Source organism: Synchiropus splendidus, chromosome 4 (assembly GCF_027744825.2).
Source record: "Synchiropus splendidus isolate RoL2022-P1 chromosome 4, RoL_Sspl_1.0, whole genome shotgun sequence".
NCBI lineage: Eukaryota > Metazoa > Chordata > Actinopteri > Syngnathiformes > Callionymidae > Synchiropus > Synchiropus splendidus.
Window position 1 is genome coordinate 15,620,495 of NC_071337.1, and position 24,059 is coordinate 15,644,553.

General features: G+C 41.3%; 1 protein-coding gene across 9 annotated transcripts in view; it reads left to right on the plus strand.

The window, feature by feature from the left end:
* Nucleotides 1–24,059, plus strand: part of foxp2 (forkhead box P2) — a 117,865-nt gene that overhangs the window by 11,686 nt on the left and 82,120 nt on the right. For all 9 annotated transcript variants that reach the window (XM_053861925.1, XM_053861932.1, XM_053861930.1 and 6 more), the window contains exons 2-3: nucleotides 2,300–2,361; nucleotides 2,664–2,731. The gene's annotated coding sequence lies outside the window, so the exon portion shown is untranslated. The remainder of the gene's footprint in view (nucleotides 1–2,299; nucleotides 2,362–2,663; nucleotides 2,732–24,059) is intronic.

The following is a 24,059-nucleotide window of genomic DNA, read 5'->3' on the forward strand; positions in this document are numbered from 1 at the left end:
TGTACTGTAATCTGACTTGTTAGCATAATGTCCTCTTTCACCACCAGTCCCTCCTTTTCTGCTCCTTGTGGAGGTATTTGTGGCCCAGGTCTTTAAATAGTTTATCTTGACTTAGAGCGCCATTTCATTATGTAAATATCAGCCCAAAGCATTATTAGTCCTTCATGAATCCTCAATGCTTTTCGCTGCATTCATGAGTTGATAGAATTTACAAATGGGCTTATATTTGGCACAAAGATGTGTGAGGTGTTTGTAAATCCCCCAACAATCTGAGGTCACACGGTGTCAACAGCATTTCTGATTTTTTTTATTGTTGAATAAAATGCAGACAGTCAAGAGGCGCTGAATATTGTAGTCGACTAAATGACCAATTTGTTGCTTATGTTGACATTATACAAAGCCTTAGGAAACCTCTCTGTTATGTTGCTAATTGTTCAGTTTTATACGTTTCACCTTGTTATTTTTAACAAGCTACCACACAGTTTGGAATGTATTATATTTTGGACTTGATATACTGAACAGAGGAAATGATATGTAGTGGATAAATATTATATCCTTAAAATTTGACCGGTTTTCAATTTAACTAGATGCCCAGGAATTTCTCATCATGTAATCTAAATGCCAACAAATTGTGTTTTCTCATGAATGTTCTGCAAGAGACGTTTGACAGATTGATGACTTTATAGGACTGTGTGTCCAACCTTAAGTACTCGTCCGGAGGTCGGGATCTGTACCTGAGTATCTTAGTTTCACTATTTGTTCCTCTTGAGAGAGATGACGAGGACCTCCCCAGATTTCTGTGACCGTGTTTCGTACAACTGTCAGACAAGTAGACATGTCCATGATGAGCTGTCAATGCTCATATGATTTGGGTCCCATAAACAGCAACAGTGCTCCATCATTCCGTACTTATTTGTGTGTCTGACGCAGCCTTCCCTGTTCTGCTCTTGAGACTTCATCATCTTCTTTCAGACATCAACAGCAAGTCACCAACAATGGTGAAACACCCGAACATTCCTTTTTCACAAGGTACAATTCCACATAGACGTTGTTATGATAATATCCAGCATATTTGTTGGTTCAGAATTTGTTCACAGCATGCACCTTTTCTGCCTTTTGAAACATGCTAAATTGAATTGCATTGACAAGTCACCAGTTCACCGTTGTTTGTACATCATAATTTACTTACATGATTATATTTAGTTTTAGTTTTATTCCCTTAGTGAATTGCAACACTCAAGCACAGACGAGTCATTGGCAAAGTGTTTTTTGGGGGTGTTTCATCTCAACAGCCGGGGCCTTGACCATTGTAAAAATGACACTTTTTTCATAATAGAAGCTGCTAAAGAAGTGGAAAATGAATCGTGCAGACAAAGTTTTTTTTTTTTTTTTGGCGAGTTAGGATAAGCTTTAACCTTTTCTACATGTGTTTTTTCTCTCGCACACTATACCCCCTCTCTCCCCCCCTTCGCTTTGCTCCTTCATCTCTAACTCCACCGTGCAACATTTTCCAACGACTCAAAACAGTGAAAAATTATAGCAGTTGGCATGTTTTGTTTTCAGCTGTGCTCTTTGAGCTGAGGGGCTTTTTTGTACAGTTCAGAGAGCACATTCCTCAGGATTCTGCCGTTGCTGGTTGCCTGTAAGGGTCATTGGAATTCTGGGCGAATAAAGCTGAAGAAGCCCAGTGCGCTGGTTTAGTTTGGACATAAAAACAGCTTTTGTTTTGCAGATTTGGGGGTTTAATCACAGCGGAATCAGTCAGATGAAGTGTGATTAACACAAAAGTCATAAATCCGGCAGTTTTGTTAAGCATCTAAATGGAGAAAAAAAAGAAATAAATGTTGTGATTTACCCGACTCTCAGGGCTCCAGCCTTGAGGCACTTTTTAACGAGTGCCTGCGAATGGGGTATCACTTGCACATTACTGTACGTTTGCTGTTTTTTAACACACACACTCAGATCCAGGTGTTCTTTGTTGTTCAAAGAAGTTTATGGCTTTCACCCATCAGCTTCTGAGAAAATACTTTTTGAGAAGAGTGACGTCTTGCCCACACATGTCAGAAGAGCAACTCAAGATTCTCGGAAATGTTGGAGATAAAAAAAAAAAAATCATCACATGAAAACTAATAGTTTCCTATATGGACTTCGAAAGCTAACGAGGCATCAATCCTAATTCAGCTCTGCTGCTGTGTGAGAAACAGGAAAAGAAGTAGAAATGTTTATGGCTTAATATGTTTTTCTCTTTTTTTGATAATCCTTGCAAAACAAAGTTCATGATTGCCTTTATTTGTTACAGATTTCTGACGCAGAACACCGATCCTGTTGTTGAAGGACGCACACTATACATTTTTCTCCTAGGTGAGTATCTGAAGCTTCTTTGACTGAATCAGACAAAAATGTTTATCAAAAATCTTTTTTTTGCTAACATTTATTTATTTATTTATGTGAACTGATGCGTATACTCATCTTGCTTCTCTTACTGATCTTCAAAGTCTCTCAGCTACAGAGTAGGCCTTTTTTGTTGGATTGTAGTTTGATCATATTGATGGCAGAAGTTCCCTCTTCTTCTTTATTTCCATTGAACGTTAGTTTCAGTGAATTTGTATGAAACAGAGTTGCACCAATGTTTCTCATGTTGTCACGTCTGTTTCTGCCAATAGGATAAAATACAGTATGATGAACACGCAGTAATCAGAACTCCCAGACGTTGCACAACCGTGGAAACCCGGTAGGTGGATGGACCTTTCTCGATGACCTTGATTTTTCGGCCATATTGTTGTGAGTCACTTTGTACATCAGGAAACACATGGGAAATCATCTAACAAAGTCATGTCACTGTTGCGTCATTCACAAAATTCTGATAATAATGTTTAATTCTTCATTTCAAATATGCATACAAAGTGAGTGTGTCAACAATACTATGAGATGGAACTTAAGGCTTGGTGGTTTGACAAAAAAAATGGCCAGGCCTAGTAAAATGTTATCTTAGGAAGGACAGAAGTCAAAGTTTGCCCTTTTGGATTTTTTAAGATCAATGTCTGTGGGATCTGAGCTCCATTATAGAGAACAGACACAGCAATTGTATTGTAACGCCAACCCACCTCTGTACCATCTCCTCCTTTTCAAAAGTATTGTGTTATACCCATATAAGAATCATGGGCCCTAGCTAGACCAATGTGTGTGAGTGTCCGTCTCTCTGTATGTGTTCTGTAATGTCCTCTTCCTTATAATGATTTAAACTATACGTGTGCAGAATGAGTATTCCATTGGTACCCAAATTAGTTTTTGAGGTAAGTTGGTTGCCCTAAAGTCTCTACGAAGGTGAGCGGACCAAGATCCAATGTAGAGTGAGAAGTATATGTGAGTACGAACGACTGCATTTATGGGTACATTTATTTGGCCTCAGATATGGACATTCTTCCACATTTCTCTTCTTTTCTTCTTTCTAATCACAATCACAATCTAGTCATCCAAGCTGTTCAGCTCACTCAAAGTTGTGTGGATTTTGGAACCATGTCATGGGTTGTTTATCGTTTTGAATACAATCCCACCAAATGTGAAGACAGGACACAGTGATTTTACTTTCATATGTATTCCTAAAATATTTTAAGACTGGACTTTCGAACCAGGGCCTCGTCTTTGATTCTTCACTTTCCGTATTTGAGCTCTCTGCAGCTATCTTCAAAGACAAATTGGAATATCTGCTGGCTCCGAAAACCCTAATCACTGCGGTCGGCTTCACTTTCCCACTTTAGATATAAATTTGAAAAATCTGCCTCTGTTAATCTGCTGCCGCTTCCGCCAGGACCGCTCGTCCCTCCGCTCACATTTCCACCCAGGAATTGATTTCTTGTCATAGATCAGAGCAGCAGCGGTTCCTGGTGGAGTGAAGACCTTCGTGGGTCTTTACCCGGGGCACTGGGAGGACGGAAAGAAACAAAGGGAGTGGGATGATTCCCCATTGACACGGTCCATTGTCAGACTGTGGATTGGCAGGCAAGGTGGAACTCCAGGGTGGGGGTGTGAGGCTAAACGGAGATCAGGCAAAGCAACCCCGTTTTTTTTTTTTTTTCCTTTATCCTTATCCACCATTAACCCTGCTGCCCCTGGTGTGTGGCTGAGCTCAGGGCCAGTGGTCAATCCCCTATTCCCTGCCACCGTTGAATATTTTAAGTTAAGCCCCATCGCCTAACAAAAAAGTCATCAAAGGTTTTTCCCTTCTGGTCTCCGTCCCAGGGAATCTGCCGCCAACCTGCCGCCTCCCTCCTTTATTTCTCTGCTGTTTTGTCTTCACACTCCTGGAGAAGTTCTATGGAAGTTGCCCAAGTTTCCATATTTTGATTTAATGAGGTTCTGGGTCAGATGGTGTCACTCTGTGAGCAAATTGGAGCAATGGCGTCCAAGACGCAGCTTAGCTCAGATTTTTTTTGGTTGTTTTCTCTGGACTTCAAGTCGTGCGCAGAAAATGTTTTTGACACATGATCTGCTCTTTCTTCACCGTTTTCCCTCTGCTCTTCATTTGGGAATGTTCCACATGTGACCCGTCACCGCTCCAACACACAGCATATATCCCATGACCTAATACGACGTTTACAAATTTGATCTTTCTAGTTTGGTGGATTGTTTTTCAAAAGCTCCCAATTTATTTTGAAAACCCAAAGGCTGAAGCTGTGTCAACAAAGTCTTCAGTTACTGGAGACATTTGCACATCTGGACTGAATATTTGTCCTGGACATATTTACATTATGTGATTGTAGTTTTTATACATCTCTCAGAGCTGATAATGAATTTCAGTGTATTGTGCTACCATTTTAAATATTAAATTGTGACAAAAAAAACAAAACAAACGCAACAGTATCCATGTTCATTTACGTTTTCATATTTATTTTGATAATTTACTGAACATTCTCAAAAGTTTGTAATTCAAATAAAAAAAAAGTTTTCTTTCACTTATTTAATAAAAATCAGTGAAGATAAAATTCTGTATTTTACAGCAATATTATCCGATTGTTAATTCATTTTTATAGTAATTATAAAACATATTGCTAACAAGGTAGCATTACTTCAACTTGATCCAAAGACATGGCGGACGTCCTTCATAACGAGTAGATGGTGCCACATCTCATAAGTCCAGACTAGTACGACTTAACATACTATGAATCCAGACTCGAGGTCAACTTACAGTTCATCACTTCAAGTCAAGTCAGAAGTCGCACAATTGAGTTACCACTGTTAAAAAGTTGACTGATATGCGTGAAATCAGAAGAAACATAGAAATAAAACAATAGCATAACATTGTACAACAATACAACAATAATAACATTTTTTTAATATATATTACTACTGTCAAGTACTGTACATGCATGTACTTGATCCAAGTAATTTTGTGAATCACTATTATGAATATATGAAGTCCTCCCACCTACTGTCCCCCATCACTGCTTTAAAATGCACTTTAAAAGGTGATCGCAAAGGACAGTTTGAAGATCTCTAAATTCATCTGTGGATGTGAACATATTAGAATGGTTCACTATGTCTATCTCAGTGCCACAACTTATCAGCTTGTTTAAATAAACCTCCTGAAAAAGATGGATCGGTATGACTTCTCGCACAGCTTTCTATAAACAATCGGCCCACTCCAGTTTCACCAGTTATTCTTCCCCTGCAATTAAATTGTCGTGCTCTGCGGCGGAAGCTCCAGCCGGGTGGCTCTTGTCCAGCAACCTCAGCTTATTGTGTCATCAGAGTGGCCTGACTCCGGCGTGAACTCCCGCCTCAGGTGGGAAGAATTACGCGCTACGCAGGTGACATCGTCTGATGATCCGGTCGAGCGATCTCCTCCGCTTCTGATTGTCTTGACAGGTTGCACTGGTGTGTTATCGCCAAACTGTCACGACGCCTCGTTTCTCTCATGCTCTGTTTACATTAGCCCTTCACGGCCGCTGTTTTATGAGGTACGTCGCCATGACATAAACCAAAACTGCATTGTCTCAGCCTGCAGTTTTTATTCTCTGATTGGGTGACAAATCAGGAGCTTTCACTTCCAGAATGTAAACATGAGTGGATGTGGTTTCCTGGAAACAGGAGTCTATTTTTGCAGTTCGTTCAGAGGCGATGAGAACACTGCCAAGAGCTTTTTTTTCTCTTCTAACCAGTCATGTTTTTTTGATACTGGAAGTTGAACTCTGCTATTACCTTACAAGAGAGCAACTGAATATCAACATCAACTGCTTAAATCATCCATTAGCATGCAAGGTAGCCTTCAGCTTGCCTGCCCATATTAGTGCAGCACTTGGAGTTTCATTGTAATATCACCATGCTGAATGTTTGTATAAGGAGAAGTATGTTTGAATCAAGACTCATCTGTTTCCTTATGTTTTCTTTCATCTGTGTTTTCTGCGCCTACTCTATTTTCAGTCTGACAAATAAAAAAAGAGTGGGAGCAAGGGAACGGCAAGTGAGAGACAAAGGGGAAGGCAAGAAAAAAAGGGGGATGCAAAAGAAGGCAGTGTACATTAGAAAGAAAGAAATGAAAGCCAGTGACAAAAGAAAAGATATTGTGAGGTCAAGCAAGTAAGGGAGAGCAATTGAGTGGGAGAAAGCAAGTGAGAGAGAGCCAGAGTGAGCTACAGAGACCATGCAAGAAAGGGGAGCAATAGAGAAAGTGAAACAGGAGGAGGAAGCAAGAGAGCAAGTGAGAGGTGGCCATCGAGCGAGATCTCCTCCCATGATACAAGACCCGAGTCTGTTCAACTGTTGTCTACGTTAAACCTCCACCACACTAGTGCCACAGAAAGGTTTAGAAGATTTTAGAAACATCTGAAAGATGATTAAAAACTGCTGACACACAGGGACATCTTGAAATCTAGAGTGCTTGTTAAGGTTCAGTAATTTATTTTATTAAATCTGATTCTGATTCTGATTCTGATTCTGAAGGATTTTTGATTGACATTAGCAAACAGTTTTATACTGATCAGTCTCGTATTGATGAGCTGAAATTGGATGCCTTTTGTGAAGATCTTCTGTCCCGCTCGTGGCTGAGCTAAATATCGACGGTGATAAGCATTTATTCTGAAATTCAACAAATGAATTGAGACTGATGTTGGACAAACCTCAAGCCAAGCTGGCACAACTCCGGTACCCGTGTTGGTGGGAGGACTCAGATACACGCATGTACGCACACACTCAGACACACACACACAGCAGGCTGGATTTGGGTCACAGAGCTGACAGACAGTGGAATGTGAATGTGTGTATGTTGACAAACTCCACTGCACTCTGAATGGGGTTTGTGATTACACCTCATCATGCTCCCTGCTCACCCCCCCACTCTCCACAACTCTCCCTCTCTCACCACTTGTGCCTCCTGGGCAATCATGTGGTCACACTACCTGACTCCTCGCTGCTCAAGAGTGCAGTTGACAAAAACAGCCCGAGGCCCGTCATGTGGAAAAGATTCAGTCGGCGCACTGCATATATTCGAGACCCCCATCTTCTTCTCACCAGCCACACTCAAATATCTCTCTCTCACAATCGGGGTGTTTCCTTCTCCCGCTCACCTGTGAAGGGAAACATCCTCTCCAGGATATTTTTGTGTTCTCAAAATTCACCTCGTACCTCTCTTGTCATGTTCCACGGAGTTGGCGGCAGCCAAACACACTCAGCCGTCAATCATCTGGGTGGTCCCGGCCTGTCGAGCTGCTCACCTGTGTTTATTGGACACTCTGCAAGGGAGAACACCTTGTCTCCACTTTTTTTTCCTTCTAATTTTCCAGCTTCTGTCCGTCGCTCTCCCCCTTGCCTTCCTTTGTTTCCCTGCCTTCTTCTCCCTGGCTGTCCGTTTATTTTCTGAACGGCGATGGAGAGTGAATGCCGACACTGTGATCATCTGACCTCCACACCTGACTGAGCACATACATGTGCCGCCACCAGCAGATAGATTGAAACTAGTGTTCCAAAGTTGGGAATGGTCATTCAGGCATTGTATTGCAGTCAGAGTAAATAAACTGGGTCATCCTGGGAGAGACACCGCCAGTACTCTGGTGACTAGTAGACAAGGAATGTCATGGGATTTTTATTTTGCGTTGTATCTGTCAGTATGCCCAATTTGTAGCAAATATGAAGATTTCAGTAACGTAACTGTAACCATTCAGCTGTGGATCGACTTCCTCCTCCTGACCAAGGTTGAAAAGTACTTGTATGTCAGAAAAGGGTAGGGTTAGGGTTTCACACATGAAGTTTCACGCCGTGTCATGCCTCTCGTAGAACCAATGCTCCTCAGCTTGGAGCTTGATCCTTGTCTAGGTGCTTATTGAGTGACTTGCTCCGGCATCATTGAGAACGCCAGTGTTGGAAGTGTCCATTCTTGCGTCGCGTCATGAGTCTTGTAACTGTATATTGTTGAAGTGTTTGCTGAAATCTTACCAGTTTGATCTTGCAAATACAAATCTTCCATTTGGGAATTTCTCTTCGGAGATTAATAAAGTATTTATCTATCTATCTATCTATCTATCATTTATTCTCAGCAATTCATCTTTAGGTAGCACTCTTCCGCTTGAAGTTCGGTGCGATGGAGGAGTAACAATGTCACAACTGAATACAAATCATCCGCATTGGAATACATCATGGAAATTCTTAATACAATTGAGAGGGGAGACACTTCCTGTCCCACTTGAATTCTGTGCTAAGCCAGTCTGTCCAGTGTAGACGGTCTAGTGAAGGTGTTATTGCCTATAATGAGAATGTATTTGCTGTTGTGAAGCAGATAGGTGTGGTGAATTTCTGGACTGTTCATGGTTTGTGTTGATGTTTCTTCTTGACAAACTATTATGGAACCATAATTCCATGTATTTTTCATTTTCCAAAACTAGTGTGCTGCTAACTATGAATCTTGACTATTACCTGTTGAAAGGACCTTTCAACTGCGACCTCACTGCCCGAACAACGTTTTATTCTTGAAGCTCTTTAATTCGTCTTTTCTTCCACAACTTCTTTCAAACCGTCCTCAGTCAATTCAAACGCCAGTTAAGCATATTGGATAAATACAGGCGGTGACCCTGCCAGGCTCGGAACCCCTCATCCTCTGAATGATGCCTCCGTTTTTGGAGTGCTGGTGAAGCAGATCGACAGACACTGGCGTTCATAATTTCAGGCCGTATTATGTAAAAGTACCTTGTACTCACCGTTGTTCCATTCTCTGTGGTAAAGTGGTATAGGTGACATGGTAATACTTTTGCTTTGTGCCTGGTGATAAATACTCTGGCGGCTCTTTCTCACTCGGCTGCTTCTGAATGTCTGCGGACAGTATTGTCAAAGGCACGCGGGGTCATTCAAAACCGCCTTTTGTGAAATATTTTTTCTCATTTATTTAGTGAATAGTCAGCGGGGCCAAGAAGAAAGAGACTTTTACATTATGGAAATGACGGAATGGCTCATAATCTCCCACATATTCATCACAGCAGACATTGGACCCCTTGTGATAGCGGCCCGCTATCGGCCATTGTTCCCGCGCCGGCGCACTGTTTCCTTCAATGGGCGAGGACGAGCTGTAATCCTGTTCTCCTTGTAGAATGACAATGTTTACCAGCGATCGTTCAATACATAGCCCACGGCCCGACACACATCGACCTTTCAGTGAAAGAAGCTGGTTATTGTCACTTCGCTTGGGATTGAAATATTTGCATTCTAGCTGTGGTTTCCTTTATTTGAAGATTCGTCACTGTTGGTCATTAATTTAACTTGCATCTTCTCAATGAGACAAAATTATCCAAACAATGAATCCAGTGATTGACTCAATCTGGGGTGTCCAAACTGTCCCAGAAAGCGCCACATTGGGTGCAGGTTTTTGTTCCAACCAGTCAAGCACACACCAATCAGGTGTCAGCTGAAACAGTAGCAGCAGACTGACATCATCTGTTTGGTGAAGCTCTGGATGCTAGTTTAGTTGGAACAAAAACTTGCACCTCTCCTGAGCCTTTCAGGACCATGGACTAAATAGCTAACAGATTCACAAGATATCAAGAATTATCATTTAAATACTGCCGTGTAAAAAGATCCAAGTGTTATGTATTAAAAAACTATGGCTAAAACTTTGACATTTCAGTCGTCCCTTATCACTTGATATTTTGTGTAAAACGTTATACATTATTAATGATGCGTCAGGCATAAGACTTTTTTTTACTTAAATTTCTGATGTGAGTGGGTAACTAGAATGAAGTGTCTTGATCTGTCTTGATTATAAGTCACTGTTGTCGCTGTGTTTTGGTTGTTTGTAAGTTTAGCTTTGATGTGAAAATGCAACCTAAATAACACAACAATAACAAGCAGAAAGCATTTACTTTCTTCACTGCAGCTGCTTATTATTTCTTTTGTAAAATGCAATGTATTTTCCATCTGTGGGAGGCTTTTAAAGTGATTTAAAATACAATCTAAAGCTTTATGTAAATGCTTGTCCTGGACCGTGTACATTAGAGCGGCACTCAGACTTCAACCTTGGACTGTCTGACTCTGCAGCGGTGTTGACAGAAATGGCCATAATGATGCAAAAAAAAAAGTCACAGATTGCAATTGCTGGTAACAAACTTCATCTGTGGTTCCAACATTTGTGCCGATATATCTTCAGCTTGGTTTACTCTGTCATTTTATGAATTGGAAAGATTAAAATCCTCTTTAAGTTAGTGCTACTAATATAAAGAGCTGAAGATCCTTTCAGGAGGCTGTGAACTTTTATCTTTAGCCACCTACCTCTGTGACATTTATACTGGTCGATTACCAAGTATCCCATGAACACACACACACACACACAACTGCCGCACGTCTGTGTGGAAGCATTGTCTCACAAGTGGTTCTGACTAACTTCTGGATTCACTTGAGAATTTAAATATGAATTGACTTCCACTGAAGACATGAATTACTGCAATTTTAGATGAAGAGCACCAAAGAAAAGCTGGGAGGAAAACAGTAGAAAAATGTTGACAGTCATGCTCAAAAAAAAAAAAAAAAGACATAAGTTAAAAAAGAATCTTTTTCTTCTACTTTAATTTCCCATTAGCGTTTACCAGTCAGTCTCGCCATCTGAACCGGTCTTGTTCCTCTCTCAAGGTACGTAGATCTTGTCAGTCTTGCCTCCCTTACATCGTCTCCACATTTCCGACGTTATGACTAGCGTTCACTATCACTTCTTGATTGGTTCTGTTTTTATTTTTTTGATGGGGGGGCTCCTCCACAGTTTCAAAAATCCCAGTGGAAAGCCTGCGAGTTGTCCTTAAACTAAAGTCTGACATTGCTCTTCTTATCACTCTGGATGACAAGCCTTTGTTTGACTGTACAAACAATAATGATGGTTCAGTTGGCTAACAGTGGCCATGTGCATGCAGAACATAGTAACGGTAACACAGATCGCTCCATGCGTCACATGTCACTAAATTTGAAACCAGTCCTCAGTGCCATTTGCTACAAAGGACTGTCAATGTTTACTGTGAAACCATGAGGACGGCGCTTAAGGAAAAAAAAACAAAAAACAGAACTGAATGTATCAAAAGCAAAAAAATCCAAGTTGGACAGAAACTTTATTGTATTTACCAAAGGCTTGTTCAGTTCTTGACAGCTGATGTGGAATCCCCGTTTGTCATCAGTGTTTATTTCAGTGTTTGTGACAAAGCACCCCCCAGCCGCTCGCCCCCCTTATGGTCGTCTCCTGCAGAAAATGAATAACAGTCGCTGCGACCCCGGGCGACCCCTCCACGCGTGCAGTCAGTTAAATGGTTTGTAAGACGTTTAATTACCAAATGCTATAATCGTTACTCATCTCATCATTAGACGTGGGATATTAAGCGAGCGGGCTCCCCTGGGACCCCGAGTTTCACAGATCAATAGATTTAGATGGTGCTTGAAGGGGGGTGGGGGGTTTTGACAAAGGGGGGCTGGGGAGGTGGCAGTTAAAAAGACTTTTGATATGAACATTGTTCCTGTGATGAACACTGCTGACATCCACTCATTTATTTATGCAGTTAGCTTTTGTATCGCGTTAATTATGCAAATGTTTCTGTCTGGGCTCCGTTTTATGTCTCATCTTAGTGTTTTGGAGTTGCACATCATTCAGAGGAGTTATCAATAACACTGGAGTGGACATTGGAACGGACAGTTGAAGTGGGGACGCGGCTCTGGCAAACTTGCGGTTCTCATTTCGCCAGTGAGGGAGACACAGATGGAGCTCAGGACCGATGGGTAGCACCCAAGAATCCAAAGCTGGGATGTACGGTCAATGCCACAGGTGCAACCAAAGTCAAGTGAAGTGTAGGGCTGCAACTATGAATGGATAAAATTGATGAAAAACAGTGTCCACTGTATATTAGCATTTTGCTGTTTTGCTTAATTATGAATCATTATGAAGTCCCAGCAATATAACACAAGTTGAGTTCAGCAACAAGCAGAGGTAAACCAGGCCAGAAAGGCCACCAGAGAGCTGCTTCTTTTTTTGAATATGGCTGCTTGGCTGTCGGTAACAACGCTCTGATCATGTCATGAGCTGCCAGTTACATGTAACACTCACCAAGTACACGTGGTAACAAGCTATCGCCTAGGCTTAAACGTCCCACTGTATGAACAAAACAGCTGGATTGTGACCTCAATACACCGTTTTTGTTTCTAATAGTTACCTATTTTGAATTATGAATGGCACAGAACATAATTTAAATCTTAAATCGTGTAAATAGCCACTTTTTGTCTGAGGCCTGTGGAGGTGGAATGACTCAATCTAACAAAAAGAAATTTCAGCTTCATCATAGCTCAGGTCGATTGTGGTGAAGGTGAGGTGAAACATTGTTCTGAGAGTAGTTGAGATGAGGTAGAGTTGAAGGCGCTCATGTAGTCAAGGCCATTACTGTCCGTACACAGATCTACTTGAAGTGAATGAAAATCTCACACTGTTAAATTGGCAATGCAGATTTGGCTAAATCTCTAATGTAGTGATCACTCAGACCTAGTTACGGTACAAGCTAAGTGTGGATCTAATCGTGACACTGTAGCCAGAGCTTGCTTTTGGTCCATATATATTGTTGATCTGTTCAAGAAACTGAAAGGTTGGGCTGTGGTGTCCCAGGCGCACCAGCACGGTTTGTTTCATAGTTCAATGAATGGACACGAGACAATGAAGACAAGGTTACAACACCCTGCGCCTCTGCCCTGGGGTGCCCAGTAGCTGGCAAGCTTTGTCTGCAAGCATCACCCCGAATTACTAATGTGCCTCACATGCACCACTGAGACTCACATCACCCGAATTCCCAGTAAAAGTTTGACTGAGTGGCGTTTTGGGACTGTAGTCGCTATTCAGTGCAGCCACCACCAGGAGCAGAGTTAATTGTCCATTATCTGCTATTACCTCCCCCCTCTCTTTCCCCCTAACTCGCCCCCCATCACCAGCCTCTCTCACACCCCTGCATGCACACACCTACACTCAGCACCTTATTTTGGCTGCACTGTGTATAAGGACTCCTCAGATGTTTCACTTGATGGCACTGTTTTCCTTTTCTACAGCAACAGGCCATGAGTTTTACACATATACAGTAATATATATATGTGTGTACGTGTGTCTGTGTGAGTGTATTTGTGTACGTTCATGTCTCTCACTGTCACCATGTAATAACATAAATAACAACACCAAGTCCAGGGTCTGCCAACTTCAGATGCAACTAAAATAATTGTGCTGTATGTAATGTATGTGTGAATGGAAAGCTCCAACATGAATGAAATGAATATTTATGTCAGTTTTAAACCTATATCTGAGTGAAGTAAAATGTCTCTGTCACGTCTCCATTAAACTTCCACTCCTGACGTGCTGTCATGTGTGACTAATGATTTCTGTTGGCTAGGTTTTACTTGTATCAGAGCCACAGAAGGTTAGCACTTAATGTGCGGCGTATAGGCTGCAGGAAACAGATTGCTGCACACTGGTCACTTCAAAAACACTCTTGATTTGATTTGATCGTTTTGCTTGTTGAAATTCATAAATAACTTATTGCTTGCTTTGCATCTACTTAAAATAACACATTTCAGAGTATTTAAATGCTATTGTGTAGAAAAAGATCTCTTATCCACTGTTCAAATCCTATACCATAATATAACCCAAATATCTTTTTTGTAATTATGTTACAACCCTTATTTACCTGCTATTAAATTAATAATATTCCATGTTTCTCTTTTATTTATTTATGACATGTTTCATGTTTTTAACACATTGTGTCTATTTTACTATTTTTTTCCTTCGCATACCTGTAGTGATTTTGTGTAGTTACAGTACATTATTTTTGATGATTATTTTGTATTTATTATTCGGTAAAAGGGTTATTTTTGTCTCACATTTAATTTAGTGTCACAGTAGAAAAATAAAGTGATGAACAAATTTAAACACTATCTTGGAATCTTTAAAAAATGGCTAGTAGACTCACTCATTTTTAATGAAAATACGCTTGAAGGAAATAAACATACAGCGTCTTCGACCTGACTTTAAATCAAAGCTGGATTGGCAGCAGTAAAATGGTGGAAAGTCATTTGAAAATAGGGTGGAAAGGTGATGAAATAAAGTGTTTTTGTGGTTTTGTATAGGAGGTGTAATTAGGTAATAAGACATTCATGGGACTGTGGAGCAGGAAATACTCTGATGCATTTATTTTTGTCTGAATGTTTTCTGCGGGCACAAGGGTTAACTGAGATGAAATAGGTCTGGATGGATGTGCAGCGGGAAAGAGGGGTGAGGAGGGGGGTCAAGATCACATGAAGTGCTCAGTATCAGGACGTGTTGGTCTGGTGGCCTCGTCTCGTAAAGAGGCGATACATCACAATGAAGAATAACTGGAGCTCGCATTCTGCCGTGGAGCGTGTCATAAATAAAGGTGTAGCACGTATAATTGGGCCTCTTTCACCAAGTGCTGGGGGGCGGTGGCAGCGGCGAGGGGTACCGCTCCGGTGGAGATGAGAAATGGAAATCTGTGTACTGGTAAATAGATAATCACACAAAAGTAATTGAGGTTTTCAAACCCCAATCTCGCCTGCCAGCGTGGGCTCGTTTGCATGTTAATCACGCCGTCATCACAGGGAAGTGTGCCGCCCGCCACCGTCACCGGCTTTTTAATTGCATTTAAAATGTCGCGGAGGTGGAACATGTGTAATTCAGCCGGAACCGTGTCCAAATCAATGGCCACTACAGAGAGGCTCCGGCAGACGGCCATTTCTGGGAGAGCGGGAAACAGGCTGCCCTGTGTTCTCCTGAAGTCTTTGTGATCTCAGTTCGGGACCATTCAGTTTACGATTGAAATAAAAATGTGTTTCGTTAAAGTGTTTTATTAAGATTTCACTCTTCACAGTTGAGCTCATCATGGACTTTGGAATCTGCTTCTTCTTGGGGCACCACACAACCCCTCATGCCTACCTTCTCGGTTTTGACTTCAGATAAAACAAATCAGCAAAAAAAACGTATCCTGGAGTCTCCCCAGTGATTTGGCAGCATTGGGACCCCCAACGCCAGGGTTTTAAAGTGAGCAACAAATGCCACAGTGGGTGCAAGTTTTTGTTCCAACCAGTCAAGAGAACACTTTCTTGCCATTCTCACGACTGAAATGGATTGATTGACAGCAGTGCTGCTTGACTCAGTTGACTCCTCATTGGTTTATCTATGCACACTTGTGGGTTAGAACAAAAACCTGCACGCACTGCAGACTTTTGAGTACTAGTTTGAGAGCCCTGCTTGACACTTTTTCTGGTGTTTCCTCACATATGACTGTCCATACTTGGTCTGGGTCTAGTACCCTGATGTTCTGCTGAGCTGGTATCTGGTCCTGGGCTTTAAATTTAAACCGTGCTTTAAGTTATTCTTAATGTTTTCTCTATGTTTTCAATCAACTTTTAAGGACGTCTTAGATTTAGTTGTAGTTACCGGAGGATTTCAGAATGCCTTTGTTGGACCCTTTGCCGGTGTTTTTGTCCTGAAGTGTTAAAGATTGTTGAAAGGTTTCAACTTTTCGGATCATGGCAAAATCCACCGCTACAAAAGCTGGAAAAAGAAACGGCACAACGAAATATGGCCAATGGTTTATTTTCTTTCATCAGCAGCTGTTTGGGCGTATAAATTACCAAGATGATGTTTCCATAACGGAGCCGAGGGCACTCCAGAGAGGGGAAACCTGCAAAACAGGCCTGTTTAATTTTTCATGGAGGTGGACCATCAGGAGCAATAAGCCAATACCCGCACACCCCCTTTTTTTTTTCCAGACGCCTTCCACACTGCTGCATCGTACCAGAACCAAAGCCCCTCTTACTTTCTCAGATAGAAAAAAAGTTCTGCCGAGACCTACATGAAAGGAAGGAACTGTTGAAATGTTAATTTTACCATCTGCTGTCGAGGCCCGCTACCTTTTTTTTTTCTGGTGTGTGTGTTTTCTTTTCTTCCTTGCCTTCTTTAATCCCCAGTAGTTCTGTTCTGTTTCATGAACGTGCCGCGATTTTGGCTGTTTGAAGTCGCGGGGTCTTGCAGGGCCGTCAAGTCCTTTGACTGTCAGAGAAATACAAAGTCACACGCCCAACGGTGGAGGCTGTCCCATTAGTTCCCTGTTTAGACCGGGTCCCTCTTGGTAGACCCTGTTTTCTGATGCTCATGTCAATTCAGACCTCTGCTTTTGGAGCTGAAGATCGTCTGAGAGTCGTTCTGTCTGTGATGTGATTCTGTTAAATATTTAGAAAGGCGAGATCCTCATACCTCTCGTTTTATTCAGGTCATTCATTTCCATTTTTGCCCCAAGGAAAATTTTCATATTTTTAGTTGATTCATTTATTTAATTTTGGGGTCCTTAATGGTGAGCTCTGTCTTGTAAGTGACAAAGGGCATGTCAACAAAATATACAGTTTACATACAAATATGCATTTTGTTATCTTTAGTTTCTGTCTTCTTATATTTATCTAATTTATGTCTGATATTTGAGTTTGTCCTACATTTTTTTCATCAGTCACAAACCAGACGTTACCCCAATACATCTGTTATTTAACATATTATTGAAGGTCTTACTTAAAAATGTGTCCATTATTAAACATCAAACCCATGCATCAATTACATAAATTGTAACTTAATTTTGATTTATTTTTAAAACTTGTTGATGTTTAAAATTATGGATGCACTGAACATTTGGTGGCTGAATATATTCTGCCGAATAGTGAATGGCTCTATGATAAAATAGTGGCGTTTGACGCGATCAAACACAGAGCAGCGCAGCCTGAATGATTATTTTCGACATCACAATGGACTGAATGTGTTTTTTAAATAACTAAAATTTGCCGTGGGGTGATGAGGGCGTTCTCGAAGCGCAAAGAAAAATCTCAGCACAATCCGCCACTTTCAGCAGTGACAGCACCTACTCTGCAGCTAACTGTCCGGTTGCCTGTGACGGAATAGGTCATGATTTAACACACGTCGAAGTGATTTATGACTTCCCGACCCATGTCTCACACATTTCCTCTTTATTTGATCATTTCTTTTTCGTCCACGGTGTCAAGTAGTAAACGCGACCAGTTCCGTCCACCATCATAGCGATGCTTCAGTGCTAAGTGTGATCCAAAGTCTGCAGTGTTGAAGTTTTCGGCCCTTTGAAAGGGTGCGAGAATTGAATTTCAGTTTGCAATGAGTGTTCAACCAAACTTTTATTATTTAAAAAGCACAGTCTAAACATCTAAACATGAACTTTCTTTGACAAAACATGTCTGTAAATATGTTCTCGACTATTTTTCCAACATTAAAAAAAAAGTAAAAAAATTGGTATTATTCAGCATTTGGTCAAGCATTTTAAATGTTACTCAGCTTTGGCTTCAGCCATGACCCTACGCCATGTTTAAATGCCATGAGATTGCTTTTGGTAGCTAATGAGACAAGCTCATTGATTAGTGTTTAGGAAGAGATCACTGCATTGATCAGATAAACATGGAAGAGTTGCTGTTAGCAGCCGCTGGTTAATCACTCAATACCACAATATTAATGTTATTTACAGCTTTGGCAGAGTGGTGAGAGATAAAGTGGGTTCAACTTCAGACCACTAAGAGCAGGAGGTGGGACCAGCGGCTTGTGCAGGATCTTAGTGTGTTAGTCATTCAGTCTTTTCCATTCATCTGATGTGAGCTAACATACAGACAAACCTAAGTGTTTTCTGATCGACTGAGATGGATAGAACATGGCCTCTGACATTGAAACCATTTGGAGGGGCCAAGACCTAATGTCTCGCCTCAAAGGAGTTGCTGAGAGCTCTTTGCTAGTCTTTATTCTTTTAAATGAGTGTGTCATTAAAGAATGCTAACTACAGTAATCCACTGGCATCCAGGATAGGTTAGGGCCCTTAAAACAAACTTCAGTTCCGGATGTTTTAAATTGTATTATTATTATTTTTTCTTACACCCATGCCTTTTCTTATACTTGTTGGCAACCACTCATACTTAATATATTGGTTTCAGGTTCACATCCTCAAAATATTTTTGTCTTTTGGTATAAAATGATTTGTAAGATTCCATCCACAAAGTTTATCTAATATTAGTTCGGCCAAAGACATTTTTTATTTTCATTTTACTGCTTTATTTAACAGGTTTTAAACGACGTGGATGACATTATGAGCAATTGTGCCGACAGGTGCTTTGAGAAAACATCTGCAATGGATTATCTTCACTTCCTCTTGGTCTGCTTCTTTCACATATTACAAACAGACACATCTTCATAATCATTTCTCATCATTTCACTTCACATTTATCACTCGTCTAGGGTTTGCTCCAAATCTCTCTTTTTTAGTTTTTTTTTTTTTTTTTTTACGAGTTTCTGGGTCTTATTTAGTGTGTTTATCTGAAAGCTGACGACTTGAATCGTTAGTTTACGAGACCCCAGAGCTCTTTATCTGCTTTTTTTCCTCCTCAGTAAACATTATTGTTCCAGTAAACCTCAACAATACAGCCGAAATTAATTTTTCCCCTCCTTCGCTGGAGTCTACACTGTGAGCATTTCGCCAACATGGATGGATGCCATTGTGAGATCGGATCGTCGGCAATTAGGCCGAGACATCCTGTGTGCAAAGTTGCTTAGCATTTTCCTTGGCCGGGAGCGGATTGTTTAGTCTGCTCTCATTGTGAGCCGCTTCAGTGTTTGCCGAGCACTGTGGGGGGAAGAAAAAAAAAGAGTGTGGGGGCCTTCTTCTCTATTTATTTATTTCCCCTCCCTGGCCAGCCTTGGAGCTCGGAATCTGAATTCTCTCTGAGCGGTTTTTAAATGTGGCTGCTGAAATCTAGACTCTGTATGACCTCACTGCACCGCCTGTGTTTCATTAATGACCAGCTCTGTGGTTTTCTTTTTTTTTTTTGTGAGGGGGGAGACGAATATTTTTCATATGACACCGCCTTGCATTAGTGCAGAGCGGCAGCTGCACCGCCCGCAAAACCATCCAATTTTGTGGCTTTGAAAGGTGTGAAAAGTTCAGCTCCCTATAGCAAGCCTTGCATTTATAATTACAGTTCACGCACGTGTGAGCGCCGGAAACTACATAAGTCTAGTAAAAGCACCCCCTCAAAAAAGGAGAAAAGTCACCTGCTAATGAAACATTTGTCTTTCATTCACCGACTTGTATATGACTTCAAAGTGCGACGTCCACCGTAAGTCTACCTGGTAGCACTCTGACTCGCCAACATCTGGCAGATGAAGCATTTTCTTTGCGGATTGATTGATTTCCCAGGATTTTTTTTTTTTTGTCTTGCTGGAAGCTCCTCACACAGCAGCGATTTACTTAAGAAGCATGCAACAATTTTGCAGACACATGGGGGAAGGCTTTGCACCCCTCTTCTGCTCCCCAACCCAGACACTAGACTACTGTAACTCTGTTTTGTACCTTTCAGGATATTGAATATCCAAAAGGAAACCTCAGATTTGTCCAGAAAACAAAGAGTCCTTGTGCTGCCGTACTCCCTTTCTCTTTCTTTTTTCCCTCTCTTTGTGTCAACATGATTTTTAGGATTGATACTTTTGTATGCTGTGTTTTGGTTGATCGATTAATAGTGTCTGGAAATGGACATGTCTTTATCCTCACCTCAAATTGCCAACCAGTCCTCATTGTTAGCCTTTTCCTGGCTCCACTGTGCCACACACTTTTTGACTCTTACCTGACAAGACAGGTGCGCATTGTGCTAGAGGAGTCCTCCAAGAGAGGTTCAGTTCTGGTCTACAATCAACCACTTGATGGTTGTGGTAATCTACCTTAAGTTCAAGACATTGTCCACATAGACCTCACCTAATTCATGATGTTGCAAAGCGGGAGTGAGCAGTCTTGTCTATATCTTTGGCCCATGTACGGCATCACCCAAGAGATAATCATAGACCAGGTATCAAAGGGGAAACACAACTCACAAATGTATTTATGGACCAGATAGCACCAGGGCAAAGGGGCATTTGTTGCATAGGGTGGCACCACTTAAGATACCATATGGGGTCTAAGAGTTCACTTACTGGTACTTAAGCATCAGCTCTAGGGAGCTTCCTCATACTTGGATATATAATTCATTTACTGACATAGGCAAGGCAAAACCTTCGGACTTATCCCCGCATCCTCTGGACAAAGAAATGTCCGCATGGGTCGAGCTGGTGACACCAAGCATACAAGGAAGGATGGCCAAGCTAAATCCTTACAGTAAAACACACAGGACATGGATATTTGACCAGTTCTTGGGAACAGCTTAAGACCGTATACAACAAAGACTACTGACCCAACCTGTTGACTGCCCTGTAGAAGAACCTCCGATAAGACCTGAGACTCCACATTGGTCTTTCGCGTGGACTGTCGACACGTAGACCTTAGTAGATGTTGGGCTGCTCTTGTATCTTTAAAGAACCTTCCCATCCTCCTTCTCTTGCCACCTCAATTTCAAACAAATTTCCTGTGAGTGAGCGCTGAGCGATTTCAGATCTGTCAGTTCCGGTTGATCCCTCTGAGCATGGTCTCATCACCCTGGAAACAAAGATCGAAGCTTTAGTGAATGAAGGCGATGACCTCATGGTCCCGCTACGCACTACAAGTGGAGCCTTCTGTTTGTTTGGGAAGTCGTTTCCCAGAGCAGCCGCTGCGGCACTCAAACTGTCGGAAACTTTTTCCCATGTTTTCCCAAACAGATGAGGTGGAGGCGCGCAACTTCACAACTGTTTCAAATGATAACTGGGTGTCGCTTGCGAATGACCTCGATGACAGCTTGACAAGTTACAGTCACACACAAATCTGTTCTTTGTCTGTAATGTTTGTCCACAACTCTCTCTGGGAAATTGTGTGTCCTTTGGTGCTCTAAAGTAATTTGTAGCTGCCTCACAAACGCTATCAACTATCGGTAAACTAATTAATTTGATGCCAAAATAACATTAATCTTGTCAACAATTCATGCTTTTGTCTTTCCGTTAGCTTGACCTCACTAAATGAAGTCCTCAATTGTAACAACACTTGATTCTGCGCTTGTCAAGAAAAACATTTGTCTACTGTATATTGCCACTTAACTCATGGTCAGGTTTTTGTGAGGAGATGGTAATGAAAATGTCTATCTTGGTTGATCGACAGTCAACAGTGTGTGTATAGTGTGTGAATATAACAAACTGTGTGTGTGTGTATATATATATAGTATTATTGAATATTGGATAGGCAGAAAGATTCACTGGTGATGGTGGTTGATGACAAATAGCACTTTCACACATTAATTGTAGGTGTGGTGAAAAGTGAAGAAAGCTATTTTGCTGAGCTGCTTGTTTGAGTGGTGATGGATCGTGCATGGTCACCTGAACTTCATGTCATTTTGGTCAGAATGGGACAATATCATCCCATGATTCAGCGGAGTGACACAGATTGCTCTGAGTGTCTGTGTTGCGTCAGTGGACTGGTTATTCTGGAATAATCATGGAGTCAAATCTACAGGTATTTTCGATACAGGCCACATTGTAAGTTAGCAAGTAGTCAATCACAAACTCGCCAATATCTCAGTCTGTCTGCAGAGCTCAGTTGAGGCTGGTGGCTCATGACACTCAGCACCACTGAATAAATCGTTTGATACACAAGTTTAGAGCTCTCATCTGCTTTTCTTTTTTGAAAACAAAATATATAATGCAGTTAAGGTGATTGATTTCCCATTTTATTTATCAGTTAAAAAAATATGGTTCCTCATTATGCTTTTTTCATTTTTTAATTTAGTAGTTCAAATTGAATTTTGGTCACTATTTACAGTGGCAGCTTTTGAAAATTAAATCTTCATTGTTGATTTCATTTTTATTCTAAACAAATACAAATTAGCAGAGTGAACATGCTCACATGCGACCTACCCTGCAAACGACTATTTTCATTCAGGAAAAATGACGGTTAATGCTGTTGAAGCAAATTGGAAAAATTGAAGACGTAATCACTTGTTGGCCTGACAGCCTTGTTTCAGGTATGTTTTTATTATTTGTTCCTGTCTGTCGATTTTAAATGTCATGCCGTCCGGGTCTGAGAGAACAGATATTTCATCCATGCTATATGTCTTGTACTGTAGCATATTTGACAATAAAGCTGACCTACCTACCTACCTACCTATGTTGATTTGTTTAAGGGCTTTGACATTGTTTTCACCTTAGTCGTTGGCACTGTAACGTTAATGTTTACATTAGCGAAACGCACCCTGTCATTTAGGGCAATATCATCTTCCACTTCATTTTAAGCCCACATCCAGCATCACTACATTTTGAGGGTTGATTTTAAGTCGCGCTCTTCCTCGCCCCCAAGCGGAATGGGACACACCACTCTTAAAGTGAACACACAAAATCAAGGGTTGGCGGGGTATTGGACGCAGTCTGAATGTTGTTTTTCCACTTCCATATCAATGTGGTCTGGAAAAGTCCCTTGTGTTCTATTCCCCTCATGCTTCAAGAGGTTTGAAGTAGCTCTTCATCATGATTTACCTCAACCCACATGAGCAGACTCCTTAACAGTACACACACGCCTCCTTGCTTGTCGACAGATATTTAGCAGTTTTCCAGTCACAGAGGATCACAGTGACGAAAAGACGGTTGGAAACTTTGAGAGTTGATTTGTGAGCATTAATCATGAGATGGATATAGGTATCAGAACGTAGGCTAGGGGTTATTTATCCTCAATCCTAAATCAGTTGCTAGGTTTTGGATGCCCCCTGGTGGCTGAGGGTCCTTAGCAGATGCTTAGTTTGCCCCATGGGAGTGCCAGCTAACGCTGTAAAGCTCAGGTACAACACTAGTGTTTACAAGAAAAAAACAAACAATCTTTTGATCTTTAAGTGTAATCTCTCTTCTCTGTTCTGTTTTCAATTTCTCCCTCCGCTGTCCACTTTTCTTCCCGCATCTTGTAAAATGGCCACAAGCTCGATTCTGTTTTGATAAATTGAACATCTCGTCCTATTTCTTTTTTGAAAGTCATCAGCCTTTCTCGCCACTCAGAGCGCCGAATGCCAGCGGCTTTTAGCAACCGCAGCTGGCCCGATAAGTGGCTCAATCCTGGAGCGTTTTTTTGTTAGCGGAGGTTTAATAGCGACCGTATAATGAATTATAATGTATTCTCTCGCATTGCAAATTTGCTTTAATACAACTGTGCTGCCTAAGCAGGAGCTGGAAGAATAAAAATCTTGTTTGATTGGAGCAGCCTTTTAAAAAATACAAATCAATTATGTGATTTTAAGTAGTTGGACTCATACTTTAGTTGCGATTCGCCAAATGGAAGCAAACATGCACCAGTTCCAGACTTTCAAAGCTTGTGGTCCCATTCGCTCCACATTCACGTGTAAAGAACAGGAGTCTGAACATGTAGTCCTGGTTGAGAAATGGTTTATGAATTATCTTTAATGGAAACATCTTTGAATGACGGCGTGTACAAGCTCATCATCTCCACAACGGCTGGAAAAGTTCAAACTTGTTGCTGAAGTAGTTTTTGGGGGGTGAAAATTGGTGTCTCCAGCAGGTGTATCGGGGAATCACAGTTGTCTCGGCTGGAGCTCTTGTCTCGCCCTGCGGTGCTGTT